Raw genomic sequence first — 22,535 nt, 5'->3', positions numbered from 1 at the left:
TGGCGTAAATCCAAATTGATTCGATGATTCAAAATCATTCTTTAACAAAATATGATATATTATACTCATGTACGGTTTCTCTTAGTTTATTTAACCTATTATTCAAGTTTTTGTATCTTTTCTGAACTCCTCAACTTCCCCTCGCATTTTCTCGCCAAGATGTAAATTTAAAGTTAAGTGAAGTGAGTATTTAAACAGGTGAATCTAGAAGTTTATTCAAAGCGTGTTTTCGCTAGCCAGCGAACGTTTCGTTTCTGACTTTGCTGTTACCCTTTTGTCCAATTGAATAATTATCACATCTGTTAGGTGATCGAGTCAGCCCAGTTAGTCGTAACTTAAAAGTGCTAATTCAGCACTATTCTCTTTAGACTTCAAATGATTTGTGTAATGACGTTTATGTTCCACCGCAAGTTGTCGGTGTTACTGTAAAGCATGAAGTACGTGCCTTTTTGTTTATAGTTGAAATTAATAAAGCTTATTTTCACCCTTCTTCTGTGCTAGTATTATTTATCGCCTGTGCGAGATGTCGCCAGGTTCATTAGTAGGATCTAGATTAGTTTATGTGGTCTAAGAGAGTTAGATCCTATACTTGTAAGTAACTTATCCTTTGCTCAAACTTTTAACTAGACCACATAACTTAGTTTATGTGGTATTAGAATGTTTTCTCTTAGACCACATAACTTAGTTTATGTGGTCTAAGAGAGTTAGATCCTATACTTGTAAGTAACTTATCCTTTGCTCAAAATTTTAACTAGCATATAGGCCTGGCGGCTTCACTATAGACTAAAGTAAACAAAACTCTAGAAACTCTCCACACTTCAGGAAAATAAAACGTGAATCAAGACATTTATTATATAATAACACAAGATCAGAATATTTCCAAAGTAAAAATTTTACCATAGTAGCCGTGATTCCATTCAGTCCCTGGGCACTGTGATTTAGGAAGTTCTTAATCTGATTGCCAGTTTCTTCTAAATAAACGGCAGATCATCGCACACCTATTATCTTGTAACAAATCTACACCTAAAAAATCACCTTCAACAGAGCCACAGTCAAGGTTTTTACTAAATTAATCCTTAAAAACATCAAAATTATTCACATCAGCGTTACGTTCTTCTTCCCTAATCATTCCCGACACAAATGATTTATGACTAGCCGCCTGAAGAAGTCCTTCATAATATTTTGCACTTTCAACAACAACAACAACAACAACAACAAAAAAAAAAAAAAAAAAAAAAAAAGTCTGCTTTACTTTGGCGTTTAATTATTATTTTCTTATACGCAGCTAGTTTTTTCTTATATCGGATCCTCATTAATATTTTTAATCTGGCACTATTTCCCAAATATGCGAATCCACAGTTTTAATCCTTGTAACTCCAATATCCACTGTAGAATAGCATTATTATTTTTCTTCTTAATTTTCAGGAGCCTATTGGCTGTATCGACCATTATATTTTCCAATTTAACAATAAATTTTAAAACACATCTCTCTCCACAACATTTATGAGTTACTATTTTAAATTCTTCATTTCACTTCTCAAACTTTTAACGTATTTTTCAATACTTTGTATATCAACTTATTAATTTAGAAGTCAAACAGCAAAAATCAACGTTATATTTTCAAATTTTCACAGGAATAGTCTCGGAGGTTTTACCGAACCATCATCCTCAGCTGCAAAAGCGCAAATAAACGAGATAAGGTTTATTTGCGCTTTTGCAGGAAATAATTCCTTTTGCATTCCTGGATTTTGCGGGTCCAGGAAATACCACAGCTGGAAGCAGAAATTTGCAGTATGGCATAATGGAATATCTCAATAACCGTAGCAGACCGAAAGCAGTACCAGTAACCTCGACACTCGTCCACCTATCGAAAAGAGTCATCCCGGTGAGAGTTGCCAACGTAAGTGACAAGGCGAAAGTCATTAGAAAAGGCGAAGTGCTTGCAGCATGTACTCCAAAAACCTGCCTTAAACAAACCAGTAGTCTTTCAGAATCTGCGTCTTCGGAGAGCATACTATTGGAGTTATTGTAGAATGCATATCTAAGCAACTAAGAGAAGAGCTCTGCTGAACGAGTTATTCAAGAATTTTAGGATGTTTTCTCCACATCTTGTGATTTACGCCGAATGTGTCTGATTTAGCATTGAACTTATAGCATAGAAGTTGCATAAAGTCCAAAAATCAAGCAATATCCAAGATCTCTCTACCTATTGCTAAACATGAGAAAGTAGGAAAGTAGGTCACGAATAAAAACATTTAGCTTCTTCCTAGAACTGAGGACATTCTGGGCACTCTTTCTGTAAGCAAGTCGTTTTCGACGCATGATTTAATGAGGGGATATTAGCAGGTAGAGATACATCTTGACGACAGAGAAAAGACTGCTTTCACTACCGGACAAGGACTTGGCAGTTCAAGGAGATGCCTATTGCACTATGTAATGCGTCGGCTCCATTCGTCCGCCTTTCGGAGACCGTGTTGGGAGATCTTTACTTCGAAACCTGTCTGATATACTTTGACGATATCATCATCATTAGAAAACGTTTTGAATGGCATTTAGGAAACATTAGGATGGTGCTCTAGAAAACGAAGGAAGCCAATCTAAAGTTAAGTCCTGCCTTCATACGAAACGATCTGGCTCAACAACTGGAAGGTAAGCTCATCTGTGAGCCGCCTTGCGTGTCCAGACTGTGTCCGGAGACAAAAAATTATTGAGACAGATTTAGAGTTCAGAGCTTGTTAAGCCAAGATATGACTTACCTTTAATTTCTGCCGAAGGTGTGTGTACGGATACAAAAAAGGTGTCGTCAGTTAAAGATTGGAGATGCCCTAAAAATGTCTATCAGCTAAGGAATTTGCTGGGGCATTGCACATACTGTAAGAGATATTTGAAGGACTTTTCTTTCATTGTAAAACCCTTTCGCAGACTGATAATGAGCAAGCAAAAATTCTTGTGGACAAAAGAATGTGAAGGTGCATTTAACAAATTGAAGGAGGGTTTAACATCTGCGACAGTCCTGACATCCTTAGCTCGACAAGCAATTTATTCTTGACACGGATGCGAGTAATGAGAGTATCGATGTTGTTGCGTCCCAAACGTCCCAAAAAGTAAACGGTCAATAAGACAATATTCAAGAATCCCACTTCTGACAACAATATTTCAAGAATCCCAATTCTGACACTAAAAATTGTTGTATGCGTACGTGTTTGTAATGGATTGAATTCCCACAAAACCGATGATAATTAAATAAAACTTATTTTGCAAAAGAATACTTCACTATTCTGGAACTTTCCACAAAAATACTTGTACAGCTCTTCTCAGTATCATAGAGCGCAATCAGTCGTTACTCTTCAAACTAATAAGAACGTTACATAGCACAATGCAAAGCTTATCTGAAAAGGCGAAGTTTTCATGACTCCGAACTTACGCTAAACTAAATAACTGAGAAACTGATGCTCCCCCGACTGTTATATAGTTTTCTCCTGATAGCTGAGAAATCTTTAGTACCTTCCATTTCTTAAAATTACTGGAAGGCATATGAGGGCCGGATTTGGTTATAGTTATATATAGGGGTCAATTACATTTATTCAGTTACAATAGCAATTACAGTTATACAAGAACCGGAACAAAATGTCACCAAATTTGAAAACTTTTGGCGATTTCTTGCCAAGTTTGGAACAAAAATTAGTCACCAAAAACATTGTCAGCTTGGTGATGTCTCGCCAGTTTAGCGAGATAACAATTTACCTCAATATTGAATAATTTTGCCCCTGTAATCTTATACTTTCGGCAGAGCTTCGTCTCTTTCAACCATTTAATGTTACATTATGCCAAAAAGTACTAAATTTGAAATATAATTTCACTAACATTATAAGGTATTTCTTCCGCCTTCCTAGTTTAGTGGTCTGCACGCTGGGAGCTATTCCAGAGGTCCGTGGATCGATTCCCGGGGAAAGCGTTGCTCATTTTTCATCTTTCCTGCTTCCAAAAAATACCTAATGTCTCTAAAACATTATTTACATGCGTACAAGATTCGTAACACTATGTAAGATAAAAATTATATCCTAAATTGGCAATAGTCCCTTTAATTCCTCATTTTAATTTGGGTAGTTCCCCTCTATATTCTAAAAATATTAACAACTCTTTCTGGACTGCCTTATTTTTTGATTAATGCGTATAATATCCGAACTAGCTACGTCATCATTGTTATGTGACGTTCCGAACTAGCTACGTCACATAACAATGATGATGTAGCTAGTCCGGAACTCAAAATTTCGAAAACTGAAACCTTTCTTTTAATAAACTTCCATACTGGGAATCTATACACTTTGCCTTCTGCTCCTTAATGAAGGTAGACTGCTGCTTATTGCTTCTGTTCTTATCACAAAGCTATCAAAAATGTAAAACATTTTGAGTGAGGTGCGATTAGATTGCAAATTGCAGTTTGGCCACGAAGTAAATTGAAATAAAAATGAATATTTAATCTGCCTCGACTGTCAAGTTGCTGTTTATTATGGATCAGCATCTACGCTATCAACATTATAACATATTTGCAGCTAGTAGACAGGACACCAGTAGCAGTTTGGTCTTGCAACTTAGAATGTATTACAGAGAGAAATAAAGATACAATTCCCAAGCAGCACGCCTTCAAGTACAGTTTCCATATTACACCCACTCCAACAAAGCTAATAATTTAAGAACATAGTACATTTTTTCAAATTTGTGTGCATTAAAACTATAAATTAAAAAAAGACGAATTATATTTATATATGATGCTTGCTTAATTTAATCGCAAAGTCGAACTGACAGGTGCATTTCTTCTGAAAGAATGGTAAACTCTCATGTGTATTCATTTTCTAATATGAATGTAAATGCATATAAAGCATATCAAAAGGCGCTGCTTGATGGCGTGTCTGAGACAAGTAAAATTGCGTGCTTTTAGCGAATGAGAAGTGAAACCATGCTAATGCATGTATAAAATCAAGATAAAATACGAAACAAAGAGAAATAAAAGTCAGAGCAGATACCAGAAGTGAGAGTTAAAACGATTACTTCTTCACCGTCCATAACAAGGATTGCAGAATATATCCTAAGCTCGTAGAATTCTCGGCGTGAAATATGAGTAAGTCTTAGATGCTCGTTAGATTCCTTGTGCTTTATAATATAGGAATATACCAAAAGTATCTGCGGACATTTATTTAATATTTTAGAATGACTAAAATATTTGCATTTTTCTATATAGAAATTAAGAATTCAAATAAAAATAAACGTTCTTTTTAATGCCCGTAATGCCCATTTATACTGTTTACCTTAAATTTGCAGTGGCAATTGTTTTATTTCTTTTGAACGGCCTTTTTATAATCTGTCCATATTTCCATTTGGTAAATTTGAAAGGTGTAAGCGATGTTTTTATTGTGTTGAAATTTTGCTTTTTATGACTCTATAGATAAATAAGAAGAATTTCTTCTATATATATTTCAATACAAGCGATATTTTGATACTGCACAAAGTTTGTCACATTCTTTGCCCCCCCCCCCATTTGTTTGGAATCTCTAACAATATAAATTAATCTTTTGCTAAAATTTTCTTTGGATTCTGCAAACTAAATCACAGACCTTTCGATATTAAACTGACAATTTTTATTCGGATCATTCAAATAAACCCATGCTTCGTCAATAGACAATAAGTTTTTGATGTTTCTTCAATTAAAATGATTTTGGTAAAGAATTGCATAAAGTCTTTTGCTTTCAGAACAATCGTAGAAAAATATATTATGGTCTTAAATATTAACAATTTCTTTTTCCTAATTTTCTTTAAATCTTTGTTTATTACTTTTTTACTTCTAAAGCAGAGTATTTAAAGATACTGAGAGTGTTCTTTGAGTAAACGGAATTTCTTTTATGATTAGAAATTTTTCTTTTTGAAAAATAGCTTTAAAAATACTTGTTTCTTCGGATATTAGTTTGGTGAGTTTATTTTTTTAATCCAAAATAAGTACTTTTTATTTAACTTTTATCAGTAGTGCTTATCTTGTATTTAGAATTTCTACGATTTTCAAGAATTATTTTTTAAACTCAAGGATAAAATACTTTGAAAAAAGCTTAAGCACAATGTTTGATCCAAAATGTTAATCAAAAAAATTTATGACTAAAACTGACAGCAATTAACAATGGAATTCAACAATGAATTGCTTCCAAATAACGTTTTCGATGTTTTTAAATATTATTAGGTCAAAGGGGCAATTTGCTCAGAAGTACTATTAATTTCGTTTTGTCATTTTGCGTTGATTCACTACAAGCGTTGTTTCACTTTTCAAATTGTTGACACCAAATATTATCGCCCTGTATTATATTTAAAGAAATTAAATAATAAAGAATCTGCATAAATGTACGTACGTTTCTCGCATTGTGATAAAACAACGGTACCTAGAGCCATCAAATTTTGAATAACGTAATTCTCCTGCGAATATGGGCATCTGGAAGCTCAAATTTGGAATTTGGAATGTAACATTTTAACGAATTTTTGATTAACAAACTCAAGGTTTTCAAAGCGAGCAATGGCAACGTTGTACAGAAAAAACATTTTCATCTCCAGCGCGCGAGACTGTGTATCGGAAATCCTAAAGATATGATCACTTTAAAATTATTTTGCGATATTGCTTTTGAACTGAATTTTATGGTTTAATTGTGAAGAACATGATATTTAATAAATAAAGGTAACACACAGAATGTTAAAAAAATGCCCTTTGGACGTAATTTAAAATCTAAAATCTTTCAGATTTTTTATATATATGTATTTTTTATTTTGTTTTACTTTTTATCAGAATATTTCTAAAACAGCTTCTGTATCAAAACATTTTTAAGAAACTGCTCTATTATCATCAGAGGTGAAGATATTATGTCGAATTTACCTTTAGTGAATTTTTATTTAGGTTGTTCTAGTGTAAGTAACAATGAAAAAAACTTAGTGACTTAAAAAGCAGGAGCTATAATTTAAAGAAAATAATTAAGAATGTACTCTAGCAACAAATGGAAACTTTGAAAAAAAAATCGAATTTTATAAATCATATTTCAAAGAGGTTAACAAAGAAGACACATATTAAGAACTTAATTCTTTGAGTAACAACAAAAGAACAGCTATTGGATTAGATTAGTACAAATATTAGATTAAATTAGAAAAGAATTAGAAAAAAAAAAAAAAAACTTTACTTTATTGCCTCTGACTTTTATGATTTCTCTAAACAGGAAATTTAAAGTTAGGAATAAATTTTCGAATGAATACTTGGGAAAAAATTAATTTATGCAGAAGTACACTGCGCCCCCGAAAAAAGGGGGGACAGTTCTGTATCTCCCATTCTACCGGGCCCATTGACGAAATTCAAATTGCGTTTCTCACGTCTCGAAAGCGCGACTTAGGATATATATTAGATTTATTTCTAGCGTTATTCTAATATAGGCATTTTGACACAAAATGTCAATTTTTTTCCATATTTTGTTTCTACGACTCAAATTATGACTAAATATTAAATTCTGTAAAATTTGGTGCGAAATTTAAGGAGAAATTTAAAACTTTATCTTGGCGCATTTTTTTCAGTTTGCGCTAAGAATAATTTACTTGGCGAACTTCTTAATTTATAGCAACCTCTTTTTATTTCCTCTTTTTCATTGTAAACGAGTAAAAATAGCATTTCTAGTAATTAGAGGGAAGCACTTTGCATTAATGCCTCGAAACTTCGGGAAATGCTCGTTCAATGGCAAACGTAAAGTAAGCCTGATATTTGCAAAGATTCTAAGATAATTGCATTTCCAAAAAACGGGTGTTGATTACACACATTCTAACTTTCAGATGTTGCTCCGTCTTCATCTGACCAGTATTTACAACTAAGGACTTTCTACCGTTGAAACTATCCAGGATGACTCCCAGCTTTCGAGTTAACACAGCGGCGGATAAAAAAGAACTAGATTACCTGCGAAAAAGTGGAACAGTGTATAGGTGACGGAGGACGGGGGCACCTAGCGTCTGCTTAGAGGCGAGTAGGTGTATGCCCTTCGTCCTCCGCTATCCAGCATTTATTGAAGAATTTAAGAATTTAGGTAAGCTACACAGTCATGCAAGGGCTAGATCGCGATGCAGTGGTTATTTTATTGGAGGCAAAGAATGCAAAAAATATAGTGCAATGCCAGAATGTAAAACTGAGAATATAAAATATAAAATATAAATATAAATATAAGTAAAATACATATGAAGCATATAACATGAAACATAAGTTATAAACAAATATAAAGCACTCTTCATGAGATACATAAACAATACTAACCAACAGTATACGGAAGACAAAAGCTTATTCATAGTTCAATACACTTTCTAAATTAAACTGCATTAAAGTGTTAATTGAATCTGAATTAAAGTGTTTATTAGCTGTGTTTATGCTGTCACATATGCATATTTCACACAGATGAGATGGTACTAGATGAGACAGGCAGATTTTTCACAGAGAAATATCTTGCTGAGGGTGCTTGACAAATATCCTGTACTATGGCTGATACTAAATCCAGGATCTTGAAAGTTTTGGTGATTGCTGCCTGATTCGTAACCAGTATACTTTTATATGCTGCCGTAGTGTTTCGGTTGCTTGGAGGTGGTCGTAGATGTAGAGAGATGGTAAAAGGATAACTGTAGATGTAATTTTCAGGGCTGCCTTCTTACCTGCATATACAGAAATCAGTGTTGGTGATACCATGCCTTTTGAAATAAATCGGCAAAGAGCCATGGCAAGAGATAAAATGCGTGAGCTGAGGGATGGAAATGTGGCGATCAGTGGAGACGTTTGGAATGAAGGAGATGGTGCGATGTTGCGTGACGCAGTTATTCCATTCTTGCTGCCAAAGGATTAAAGCTTCACAATAAATAATACGTTTTAAAGTGAGACGAGGGTTCTGAAATGTGGCACTGCCATGCGTCAATATTATACGCCGCCTCTGTCTATATTGTTTGCCAATTCACTGCCTTCGACTCCATCATGTGCTTTAATCCATACAAATTGGATGCTGGTTTGTCTGTTATTGTATACTTGTTCTTGAATGACTGTTATTAGAAAAGACGAGTGGTGAAGATTTGGAATGGACGAGAGATGATGATTGCTGTCAGTCAATGAAAAGATGATTTGCTGCAGAATAGATAATTGCATATGGATTATTTTCATTTGTAATTTGCTCAATGGCCTTTAAGATGGCCAATACTAAGCAGTAATACTACAATTCAATCCGCCTGGAAGAGGATGTTGAATTGTTGCAAGTGCCCTTTCCAGATATTTGCAATTTGCTGTTCTTTATCTTGGAGACAGGCACAGACATCTCCTTCCTTGGTCTTTGAGCCGTCAGTATAGAATAACTGCGCATCGCGCGGTATGAAGTGGAGTCTTGTGAAGGGTTGAATCGTTCCTTACTTGAAGGATACGAGTGGTAGTGTCTTCCTCTTCCGCCCTTAGGTGCAATGGGAGTGAACCTGCGAATTCGACTGCGTCACTGGTGATTGTAGTACGATACTCCTGTAGAAATTTAATGCAAAGGCGCATTCAATCATGAGGAGATGCTTCTGTTTCTTCGCATTGAAGAAGACCATACGGTGGCTGATATAGGATCATTGTTCAGTAACTGTATAATAGCGATAGTGATAGTGACGGAGGACGTGGCCACCACTCCTTTACTATTAAGTTAATTAGCATATAGGGCCACGTCCGCCCTTATACTGAGTAAAGCCAGAGATGCCACATGGGAGGCTTGCACAAAGCGCCCAAACCCAACGCCTGGACCATCCGGTTGGCAGTTCCGCGAACCAAATGCCACCGGGTAGACACCCGTCCAAAGTGCCCGGGTCCAGTGATTTTGAATCTTCAAGAATAGCATTATACATGGCTAAACAAGGGCAGATATACATTAGTAGTTATTTACATGCTTTTGTTAATACATATTTGCTGACATGCAATCCAGCACTGTTACATACATATACTTTCTAAATACCTACATGACATTACCTTAATTTGCTTTGGAATAATAAGACAGAGCTAGTGTATACACCTAGCACAATAAAGATAATAATAATAATAATAATAATAATAATAATAATAATAATAATAATAATAACATACATTAGGACACGCTTGCCCACACTATATACACACATCGCAGACATACCTAAATTACTTATGCTTGAATAATACTGATTTACATTGAAATTTGCTGACATACTGACCAGTTATATTTACACATGGCATAAGTCTGGACCCATGTCCATTAGCTTATCAATTATATGAGTAATTTTGCTGGTCTGGTGTCGCTGCTTGACCATAAATCTGTTGAATGCCTCCCTATTCGTCTGCGGGAACGGAATGTGCATTCTCTCCGTGAGAGGACATTCATGAACGTAGTGTTCTGCTGTGCCCAGATCGCCGCAGCAGCACTGATCCGAATCAGTAACTGTATAATAGAGGATCTTGTTGATGTGCGGGTTTTGTCCCCATTTCACACTCTGGAATTGGGGAGCTTTACGAGCAATGGCGTGAGTTTTGGAGCGCAATGCCCGTAGATGCGGCAGCCAGGTAAAACCCTTGTCCCAAATAAGCCCCAGGTACCTAAGTTCTTGAACCACTTTGATGTGTCTCCTTGCCAGCTTGATGCAGGATTTGCGACTAGGGTTGGTGCCTGGACGTGGGACGATAAGTCTGTCATTTTATCAATTGAGATCTGTAATTTTAAACTATTGCACAGAGCTGTGAAATGGTTACAGCTCTTCGTATCTCGTTCTTCTAGATCTTTCCTGGTGCGATCACTAGCCAGGAACGCAACGTAATCTGCGTATGTGATTAAATGTGTGTATTCTGGTTATTAAGCAGCTAGTGTAGAGTTGAAAGTTAGATTTTAAATTGAATTTTTAAAATTGAATTATTTAACGACTTTCGAATCCGAACCACGAAGTCGTTCAACTTGTTTTGGACTGTATATCAAGACCATCACAGGGAGATGGTAGTTTCGGAGAAAATTATTTCCGTCGAACCGAACTCCGTAATTACACCTTGTGGCCTTCGCTGAATCGACGTGCTGTAGCTCTCGTCCCGTATCGGGTCTTCATCTTCTCCATCGTCAAGTTGAGTCGCTCTCGTGCAAAATTTTACATAACTTCAAACAATGTCTGGAGATCCTGAATGTATTGCTCAGGCAATGAAGGCGCATCTGGAGGACGACTAAACAACAGATCAGAAGGCAGACGAAGGTCACGACCGAAGAGTATCTGGGATGGGTAATAGCCGGTAGTCTCGTGGACAGCACTGCGAATGATCAGCAAGAACAGAGGTAATTTCCGGATCCAGCTCCTTAGGTTTCTGAAAACCATCAGCGGGAATTTATTATGGATAATTCGATTAAACCTCTCTACCATGCCGTCTGACTGTGGATGCAAAGGTGTCGTTTGGATTTTGTTTATGCCGAATGGTTTATAGAGTTTCTTAATTATAGCAGAGACAAAATTCTTTCCTTTATTGGAACGTAACTAAAAAGGCACTCCAAACCTGCAAACTCAGTACCATATCATTACCTCTGCTACAACGACAGCCTCTTGATCAGAGATAAGATGAGCTTCAAACCACGTTCTAAAGTAATCAGTGACAGGGAAGATTTATTTGTGTCCATCAGCAGATCGTCGCAGAGGTGCCAGAATGTCAAAGGCGATGCATTCAAAAGGCGTTTTTCAAAAGCCTTTTTTAGTGTGGTTTGTCAGTAGAGATTATCAACAGAGAACTTCTCCGGCGTGGATTTATACTATCGGAAATTATAATGCAAGGTCGAAGACAAGAATTCTTATCTAAAACAGCCACCTAGTAACGTCACCAGAGGCACAACACCCTCTGGCTTACAATCTCAAATCCTCACTTTAAATACACGCAAGCTAAATTTGCATACTGGCCGGAAAATAGAAAGTTACAGTACAGATCCAAAACATAAAATGACTGGGTTAGTCAAATAAAAGGCACCTCACAAAGATCTAAACCATATTATGAACGAGGAATTGAAAAATCTACCATAGGAACTCCTAATTATTTGGTAATGAGCTAGCTACGGCATTCCGCCTTCCTAGCGTGCCTGCGTGGTGTAGTGTTCTTGCACACTGGGCCGGTATTCCAGATGTCCGTGGTCCGATTCCCGGCAAAGGCGATTGCTCATTTTTCATCTTGCCTGCTTCTTCCAAAATACCTAATGTCTCTACAGTGACGCCCGAACTAAAAGGGTGTTGGATGATGGTTCTCCTCAACCAGGATTTGGAGATTGGGTCCCCTAAAAACCCTAGTCGCCCTTTAAAAGGGGGAGTATATAAGGTATTTTTCCCGCCTTCCTAGCGTGCCTTCGTGGTGTAGTGGTTCTGCATGCTAGGCCGGTATTCCAGAGGTCCGTGATTCGATTCCCGGAAAAGGCGATTGGCCATTTTTCATCTTGCCTGCTTCTTCGAAAATACCTAATGTCTCTACAATCTTTAAATACTTTTAATCAGTTTTGATCTACTCCTAGTTCTTATATGAAATGTTCTTGAAACGGCTTGCCAGCATATCTTTAATTTCTTTTCTCAATTTGTTGGTTATAACCTTGTGTTCGGTAGCTGGAAATAAATAGTTTCCCGTATTTTTCTAAATTCATGCGCAGTTTTCTCTACACGTGAAAATGCCACTCACCTTAATTTGAGGGATATTTCTGTATAGTAAATATATAATCATTTTGACTGTAACATCTATTTATTGATTGGTAAATTTCTAAAGCTTTCTCAAACGTGCTATTCTTTTACCAAAAAATAGTTTTGGTATTGATAAAAAGTAGTTGTTTTTGTTTTGTGCCATTCTTTCCTTCACCAATGCCATTAATAAAAAATATTACAAATCTTAAAGTATTATAATCTTTAAATATTAATAATCTGAAATATTACTAAATTTCAAACACTTTTTTATCATTTTGTCCTTAACTTTTTCTTAATCGTTTATTTTTAAGGGGAAGTTCAAGTTAAATTATAAACAAAAGACATGTGTGTAACGTTTAATACTTCGTTCATATTGATGAAAATATATTTAGCAAAAAATGTATGATTTTATTTTGCCCTTAAATGCTCAGACAGTGAAACTTTTTTTTTTTTTTTAATTACATGCTAATCGAACTCCCTATCATTAAAGAAAATGCTCAGTTTTAAAACGAAAGCAAAAAATTAGATAAAATTACTTACATATTTTTAATGGATTTCTCTTTAATATTTCCAGCCTCTATTTTAAATTATCTACCAATTTCCATGAAAGAGTTATTTTCATGTGAAATTATCGTAAATCTCCAATGCTTCAGTTTGAAAGTTATCCGCATTTATCTTTTCATAGCTAACGTGACTAACATCGTGACATTATTTTGTATAATTCACATGAAATATAGAGAGTAGATATTCTATTATTCTAACTGCATAAGTCAATTTCCATTTTTCTACCTTTTATCAGTAAAAGAAGTACTGATCTTAACGTATAATAAATTATTTATGTACAGATTCTCTGTAAAGTCTGCGGAGTGATGTTTTGTCTAGCCACCTGGCAACACAAATGCGACGCTAAAACAAGGAACTTAAAATCGTTATATTTTTTGCTTTAGATACAAGTTTTGTTTTAGTGAAATGAGCAAAATGTGAATAACAATTTTTTATAATTTTTCCCCTCCTGCATGGTTGAGATGAAGAGTGATGTGTTCCAGAAAGTTAAACCTCTCGTTAAACTTGGCAAGAATGGAACTGAAGTTCATAAATAATGAAGCAGGTTTTCTTCAGGGTGGGGTGGGGTATGAAGAATTAACTAACAATCGAGCTATCAGCATCAATCAAGTGGGTCATTTTCAAGAAAGGTGAGAAGACATGAGTGACAATGCAAGAGCTGGATGGCTTTCAGCTGTGCTTGTTTAGAGAGAGATTGTTTCGATCTGTTCTGTGTTCATCGTGCTTAACCGTTAAAATGAATAAAATTTTGGGGAGGGAGAAGAATATTTGTATGATTTTAATCTAAAAATTGGGAAAGGGAAAGCTGATGAAAAAATCAATCTAAAAATGTTTGACTGCTGAGCAAAAACGAAATGGAAATGTTACTGACTGGTCAAACTATGCTTTGAGTCGGGTGATTACAGGTGTCACTGATATGGTATAACACTGACGTTGCAGAGACAAGATGAAAAAGAAGAAAGGCAGATGAAAGCAGAATAGTAACGCAGATTTAAAATTGAAATTATGGTCATTGTTTTCTAAAATATCCACAGAATTCGCTGCATGGACTTTGCGTCATGACAATGTATCATCGCACATAGCATTAGTTCGTCATTTCCTAAACCGTAACTAAATTTCTTTATTCGACCACTTTCCTCATTCTTCTGCGTTGGCTAGCTATGAATTTTCTTCTGTTTCCAAAATCAAAGTAGAGATGCCAGGAGAACATTTTTAAAGCATGAAAACCAACAGAATTAAAATAACTAAGCATTTAAAGGTTATATCATTTGCTGTACTGCTTCCAAGTACAGAAATTACATTGGGGAAACTACATTGATAGCGAAAGCAGCAGTTTTGAAGGTTACAATCTTGATATGCATGAATAAAGTAAAGTTTTTATGCAATTTATCTAAGATAGTTTTTGAAAAATTATGTAAGCATTATGAATTAATTTAAACTTTTAATTAAATTAATTAAATGCTAATTAAAAAGAAAAACTCAATCAATTTTTGGTGTTAATATAAATAAGAAAAATACTCAGAACGTTTTATGGAATGACTTGAATCTCCCTTTTTCAGGAGTAAAATCTATTTTCATCGAGAAAAGTCTCGATTTTATTAATTCGCAATTTATGGGAAATGCTAAGATAGATGAAAGCTTACATATTTGAAAAAGTTATCATCAAAAATTTAAAATATCAGTTTAATTAATTTCATTAAGAATTTGTAGCCCACCAGCGGCTGAGAGGTAAAGACGCTGAACACTGGTAGTTCGGTCCGAGGTTCGAATCCCCCGAACGGGCTGGCTGCATGGGCGCTTTCGTGGTTTTCCCCATGTGTAACTCGTATACGAGCCGGTTTCCCTTAGAAAGTCCTCCACGAAGGCATCCCTCCCTTTAGGCAGATAGCCCTCGTGTGCTTTGCCATAACTGAATAATCCAATCCAATCCATTAAGAATTTGTAGGAAATAATGGAGACATATAAAAGCTTAGCTAGAGGTTTTAATTTTTTATATATTTATCGGCATTAATAAAAAAACGCCCTTTTTCGTTAAAGACATATTACGCATTTTTGGTGCTATATTGTCGCATAGAAATATTTTAAAAAATTTCTGAATAAATAATGACGTCTACCTTACTGCGCTATCTAAAATATTATTAATTTCAACTGTGTAGACAAGAGTATACCATAAAATATAAAGAGAAAATTTTATAAAAACACAGTTTTTTTTAATAGTTTTTTGAGTGCAAATTCATCTATCTCAGAGGAGAAATTTTGTATTATTATTTCTCCTTCTGTAATCAGAATAACTGAAAGTAAAATTGCTGTATTATTATGAACCTGTGTAGTGCCTAAGGGAGGAGCACGTAAAAAAATTTTTATGAACCGAATTTAATGGTTTTTCTATAAGCAATTTTCCTAATTATCATCCTCGGAATTATCAGAGATATAATATTTTTGTCATTTACATGGAAAGCCGCAGATAGAAAAAATCCAGAATATGTGAAATAGTGTTATAATTTGAGTAAATACTGGATCTTTTTTTTTTATTATTATTATTTTTGCACTTGGATATGGTGTGTGGGGGGGGTGGTTATGAGTTTGATGGATTATTTTATATTGTCGTGCATATATTTTTATTCATTTACTTGTCGCGTTTCTTGCAATTTTTTAGGATCTTTGTGAATTTTTTATCTGATTTATAGTTAGTTATTTATTTGTATGGGTTTGGCTTTTTTGCTATGCTTAAGTATTTATGGTTTCAAACGGAATGCAGTTAGAATTGTGTAAAGGCTTGCAGAGAGTTGGAAATGTGGTCTAATGGCACCTTCCAGGCCTGGATGCAGAATTCTGTCGCCAGACTGGAGCCGTTGGTATTGTCTGGCGGCTTGTTGACGCTAAGGGGATTTCCAAAGCGCATATTTTAGAAATCTTGCAATCGCATGCCTTGGTGGTGCCTTCTCCTCCATTCTTGTATTGCGGTATAGGCTGACTAAATGCAGGTAACTGAGAATTACTTCTTCTACACAGCTATGCCATCAGTTTTGTTGACTGTATTCACCAAATATGTTAGAATTTGAAATGCATAGTTCGAATTAGATTTCTGTTTTTCTTTTTTATCTTTTAATGATTTATATGGAATTTTGCTTTCTTATGCATTTCGGTGTTTGCATTTAAATAGATATGTAAGTGATATTTCCCCCTAACTATATAAGCATCATTTTTTTTTTTTTTTTTTTTTTTTTCTATTGGAGAATTTTTGCAGGTGCGAGTTTGTAACGAAGGTTTAGTTTTGTTGAAAGTGTTTTTATACACAGAAAATTTCTGTTTAATTTTTAAAGTTTTAATTTATCATATGATATTCAGGATTATTACAAAAAAGAGAAAACTGAAAGATCCTCTGTCCAATTACCTTATCCAATCACCATCGAGTTTGAATTCCAATCATATTTGCATGCAACGTTTAAATAACAAGTTTGGTGGATTTTGGGAGGCATGAAATTTTTACTATCTTTCCATTAGAAATTTTAACACATGGTATTTCATACGATAGAATTTCTAATGGAATTATTTTTTAACGTAAATCTTTGAATTTTAAATGCCAGTTAAAATATAAATTTTTAAATGCGAATTTTTTATATTAAAAATTTTCCATTTCTTCGTTATTTTACTTCTTATTCGCATGTTTTTATATTTTCGCTTTTTTTATTTTTTGGTCACACATTTTTATAACTGCTAAATCGATTTTGGGTGAGGGAAGATCATTTTATTAAATACTTTCAACTAACATAAATTAGCAAATTTTAATTAAGTTACTCTAATACCGCAACTTTATGCGTGTCTTAAAAGTCAGTTATACATTATGTTTTATCTTATATTTCTTACCTTTCGTTCTTATTTTGTTTCCATTGCATATACGAGGCGTATTCGAAAACTAGGTACCGTTTTTGAGAAAAAAAAAAAAAAAAAAACAAAAAAAAACAGTAAAACAATTTTTTCGAATTCAATTTTATTTTTACATGAAAATACATGTCTTAAACTATTTTTCAACATAGTTTTCGCCAATGATCAAACACTTGTCATAGCGGGTGACCAGTTTTTGTATACCATCGTCAAAGAAACTTCCCGCCAGTTTGGATAACCACGACTCCACAGCATTTTTCGTGTCATCGTCAGATCCAAAGCGCTTGCCACCAAGCTCGCGCTTCATGTGCAAGAACAAGTGATAGTTCAACAAGTGGCTGTACGGCGGGTGATCGAACTGCTCCCAATGAAACTGTCGAATTGACGATTGAGTGACACCAGCAGTATGGGGCCGAGCATTGTCATGGAACAACACAATTCCTTTACTGAGCATTCCTCTTCGTTTGTTTTGAATGGCACGCCTTAATTTTGTTAAACTCTCACAATATCGTGCCGCATTAATGGTTTCACCCCTGGGAAGAAATTCAGTAAGCAAAACTCCTTTCCTATCCCAGAAGACAGTCAGCGGGAGAACTAATTGTCTTAAACATTTTGAATGTGCACAGCAAACTGAAAACACAACATAGAGCAACCAAAATGGCGACAATTGAAAGTCAGTGAAAATCAGTAGTCAATTGAAAGTCAGTAGTGTGCTTGCGCGGGATGCCTACCACAGCGCAGCGACGGCGCTAGAATGAAACGGTACTTAGTTTCAGAATACGCGACGTATAAAGAAATATATTTGGAAGCTTAGGAGGTAATGTTTACTTCTGCTTTATTGTTTCTTACACTCTTTTACATTTTCTTCGATTTCCTATTTTAATTTTTGCCTGTTTTTGAAAATTGTATTTTTTATTATTTACCCCCTAAAATTACAGAACATCATGTTGGAACAATTAACGTTTTAGCATTTTAGCTATTTCTGTTTATTTTGAAACTTCAATTTTACAGATTGCATTTAACTTTGATTTTTAACGATGCTTTTTCTTTTGCTGGTACATCTAAACGAAAACATTTATATATTTGCTATCGTGGCCATTAAAGCTCAATTTCCTTTCTTCTTGGAAAGCACAATTTTTATATGAATTAGCACATTGTAATGGTCGCAATCTAGATGCTCATCTTGATTACATTTGCAACTTTCCTACGTCCTTATGACAATATGATTGACTGAAGAGAGTGTTAAGCCGCGATCTTAGCTGTACAGGAGTGTTATTAATATATTATAATTACATATCTTTTATTATTTTCTCGGGGTGAACTGAGGGCTTCAAAAAAAGTGAATAAAGGACCGTGTGTTTGACAAGCCTGCTTTTCACTATAAGCCACATGTTAGGGTTAAATTGTTTTTTACAGACTTTTCCTCTTTTTTCGGCTTCTAATTTTAGTATTACATTTAATTAAAATTCAGAATGGAAAGAGTTTTCTTGAGTCATTTGTCCCCACAATCTCAGTAGAAATTCTGTAATAATTTTAAATTAATATATCCAAATTGAAATTTTTAGTTTCTTTGTTTATTAATGACTGTTTTCTGTTGTCAGATATTACTTGCATTTTTACACATTACAGGTTTTTGTTTTCAAACATATTTCAGATTTTTAAAATGTTTCTCCGCATTACATTCTTTTCTCTATTAATTATTTTACTTTCGTTTTATATATATAGTTGTATTGTTAAATATAAGCCAAATACATTTTTTGACTTTGGCTTGTTGGAATTGGGCTAATAATGCTCAATTTAATTTGTTTTTCTTAATTATTTTTTTCTAAATATTAATTAAATTTCTGTATTTTATATTAGTTATCTCAAATAGGTAGATTTTTTAAAACATTTTCTTTTGAGACAAAAGTCCCCTGATCAAGATGTTTTGGGAAAGATAAAATACATTTTTATTAAAAAAACTTTTCTATAAAATTGAAAATTTTGTTTGTTCAAATTTTTTGAATATTTTGAAGTGATAATTTAGCGAACTTTTTCAGCTTTGGTTTATCTCGTGTTTTTTTTTAAAATTGTTTTGGGTTTTAATTTTTTTAAATTGAAATTGACCTTTAAATAATTACATTTTTAAAGATTTTTTCACTCATATCAATTATATGGAGCAATTGTTTGCACTTTTTTGTGCTAATCTCTTTCGGCTCTAATTTGCAGTATTTGAATTTGGTATATTTACGGGATATTTGAATTTGCTAAAAATGTAATTTTAAATGTAATTTTAAATTATATATATATATATATATATGTGTGTGTGTGTGTGTGTACCTCCTATGACCAAGTTACAAATAAACATTTAATGTAAGACAGTAGAAATCGATGTCAAACAATTTTTGGCTTTTGATAAAATTTAAATATAGATATTAAATTGATAAATGCTATAATGAAAAAATTTCTCTAAGCTCGGAGTACTTCAGCGAAATGGCCAAAATTAGCGAAAATTCATATTCGTTATATTATCGAAACCCAAAACTTTTCGCTAATTTATGAGTGGTAACAAATTATACAAATTTAAAATTTAGATTTTTCCGGAAAACACTTGCAAGCTCATCCCCTATGTTTTTGGATTTTATAAGTTAAAATATAATTATAATCCATGTGTTATATCCATTGGCTTAAAACTGGTAAAACTAGAAAATAAAAGCAAACATAATATGGAAAAATCAAGCAGTTGTATAACTGATAATAGTTTTGACGAAAACTAATCTAAAATTAAACAATTTTAAAACAAAGTTAACAATTAATACAAAAAGAGAGTCCGACTTACTACTGTTCAGAATCGCCATTTTGCCATTGGGCCGAGTAAGAAGTTGTGAGTTGGGAAGTATTTTAAGACTGCTGTTAGCGACAAAATAAAACAGAAGAGTACCAGTGGTTGGCAAGAAATTTAAGTCGGAATTCGAACTTTGGCGTGTAAAGCGATTTTCAAGAACAATATATCTGGATTTTAATAATTACTGGGAAAATTAAAGTATTTTTTATTGTCTAATAGCAATAAGCACAGTGTAAATAGAAGAAGAAATAAAAAAAATCAATGTCTTCACCAGTTTGGCTATAATGCGTCTTTAAAAGGAAATGTTCTATTTAACAGAAATTTGCTCCAGAGATAAATATTTACATTTTTCCATATACAGGCAAATTAACCATCCGCATATAGCAGCGATTCTCAACCAGTGGTACACAAGAGAAAAATAAGTGGTACGCAAAGAAACAAAGTATTTTTGACTATTAAATTCAAACATTAAATACCCCAACATCCTATTTACGTTTTTTATAACTCGTAAATTTACGCAATCTGAGCTATGAAGATCAATAGCCGCTCATAGACTTCAGCAAAATAATCCATTTTTATTTTCGCAAATATTCAGTAGCCATAGACATACGAAAATTTGTCTTAAATAATGTTTCTAAAAGGAGTAATATAAATGCATGTTGATTTAATAAGAAATAAAAATAAGTTTCTATAAAAAGATATCTCATTAATTCTTTTCATTTTCTCATTAATTTTCACTTAGAATCATTGTTTTAAGGCCATTTGTTATCTTTAACAACAAGTATCTTGTTGCTTTGCATTCCCCCCTTTTGTACGCGATTTGAGAATATCTTCACTTGTTTTTGAAGAACTCGCAATATATTGTTCATTTAAATATTTATGAAAAAATAAAACAAACCTAGATTTTCAAAATGGGAAGGATTGACTAAGCGGAAAAGTGATGATTCACATGTTGTGGATCAGGACAATCTATTAGCACCAAGAATATTGAAAAGAAAATAATTGTTTATAGAAAATATAATCAAAGTTATATATCATTTGGGTTTACCTGGAACGGAGATGAAATGGACCCTCAACCTCAATGTCTTGTTTGCGGTGAAGCATTATTCAAAGTATGAAACCATCTTTTCTTAAAAGACATGTTGAATCTAAGCATGACAAACCTGAAGAATATTTTAAGAGGAGATTATCGCAGTTCACAAATAGTAAACAAGTAATAAAGGGTTTTGTTACTTCAAGTGAAAAAGCTTCAGAAGCTAGTTACTTAGGTAGGCTCACACTATTGGAGAAAACCTTAGATTGCAAGCAGCAAAAGATATCGTTTTAACATTATTCATCGAAAAATCGGCTAGTGAACTTCATAATGTTCCATGAGTGTTTCGCATTGCAATTGGATGAAAGTACTGATATAACGAACTCTGTTCAATTACTAATTCACATAAATTCGCTTCGAAGAAGATAAAAGAGCTTTCGAAGAGTATTTATTTTGTTAATCTTTTAATATTAGAGCAACTGCAAATGACATTTTCAAAGTAATGGACAATTTTATGTCTGAGAATGATATTCCTTAGAATAAGTGCATTGTCTTATGCAGTGGCGGAGTTCGGGCTAACCGGAAAACATTCCGGTGTTATTTCTCAAATAAAGAAAGTTACACCTGAAATTAAATTTACTCACTTCTCCATTTATCGTGAAGCTTTAGTAGCCAAAACAATCTCCGAAAACCTGAGAATCATTTTGAATCAAGCTGTGAAAACTGTTAATTTTATTAAAAGCCGAGCTTTAAATTGAAGAATAGTTACATATTATTTGGCATAATGAATTTTATGCCAAGAAACGAGCATTGAACATGAAACGCTTTTACTACATTCCGAAGTTAGGTGCTTGGTTATCCAGAGGAAAAGTTTAAAATTGTCTTTTTGAACTTCGATCAGAAATTCAAATTTTCTTCTGTGATTCAAAATTTAAATTGCAAAAATATTTATTTATGGAATTATGGTTAGCGCGTTAGAATACTTAGCTAATATTACTGGAAAATTAAATTAATTAAATTTAGGACTGCAAGGGAAAGTGTTAATTTGCTTACCATCTCTACATATAATAAAAGAAAGAGTCTGTCTGTGTGTGTACCTTTCGTTCGTGCTGCGCTAAGCTAACAGACGCAGGGCTACGAAATTTGGTAGTTAGGTGCATCTAGACAAGAGCCACTGCAACTCGAAGCGTTTTTTCCGGTATTCGAATGAGAATGTTTTAAATTTTATCTTTTTTGATGAAATCGCAGCATTTGGAATAGTTTCATTCCATTAGAAATGTGGTTTTGGCAACAGTTTTTCATTCAATGCTTTGCATATTGGACTGCTGATTGTTGAAAATATGAGATAAAATGCTGTTTGTTTTCTTTTGATTTTGACGCACAACACTCACATTGCGATCTCCTTATTCGGACGCGCTTCTGTCTCGCGAGGTACAACAAAAAAGAATTTCCTTTTTTCTCTCTCTCTTTATTAGCTAACGGCAAAGAGGTTTGTGTATTTTGAATTATGTCATC

At 33.9% G+C, this 22,535-nt stretch overlaps 1 protein-coding gene across 2 annotated transcripts in view; it reads left to right on the top strand.

Moving 5' to 3' along the window:
• Positions 1 to 22,535, top strand: part of LOC118198414 (uncharacterized) — a 163,494-nt gene that overhangs the window by 42,502 nt on the left and 98,457 nt on the right. The window contains exon 1 of one of the 2 annotated variants that reach the window (XM_085819171.1): positions 5,007 to 5,119. The exons of the other annotated variant lie outside the window; for it this stretch is intronic. The gene's annotated coding sequence lies outside the window, so the exon portion shown is untranslated. Of the gene's footprint in view, positions 1 to 5,006; positions 5,120 to 22,535 lie in introns of those variants that run through there. 2 annotated transcript variants of the gene reach the window in all.

Source organism: Stegodyphus dumicola, chromosome 6 (genome assembly GCF_044657685.1).
Source record: "Stegodyphus dumicola isolate Sdum_Otavi_A_Nest chromosome 6, ASM4465768v1".
Lineage (NCBI taxonomy): Eukaryota > Metazoa > Arthropoda > Arachnida > Araneae > Eresidae > Stegodyphus > Stegodyphus dumicola.
Note: the sequence above shows the minus strand (reverse complement) of the source record. Positions and strands in the feature narration are given on the sequence as shown.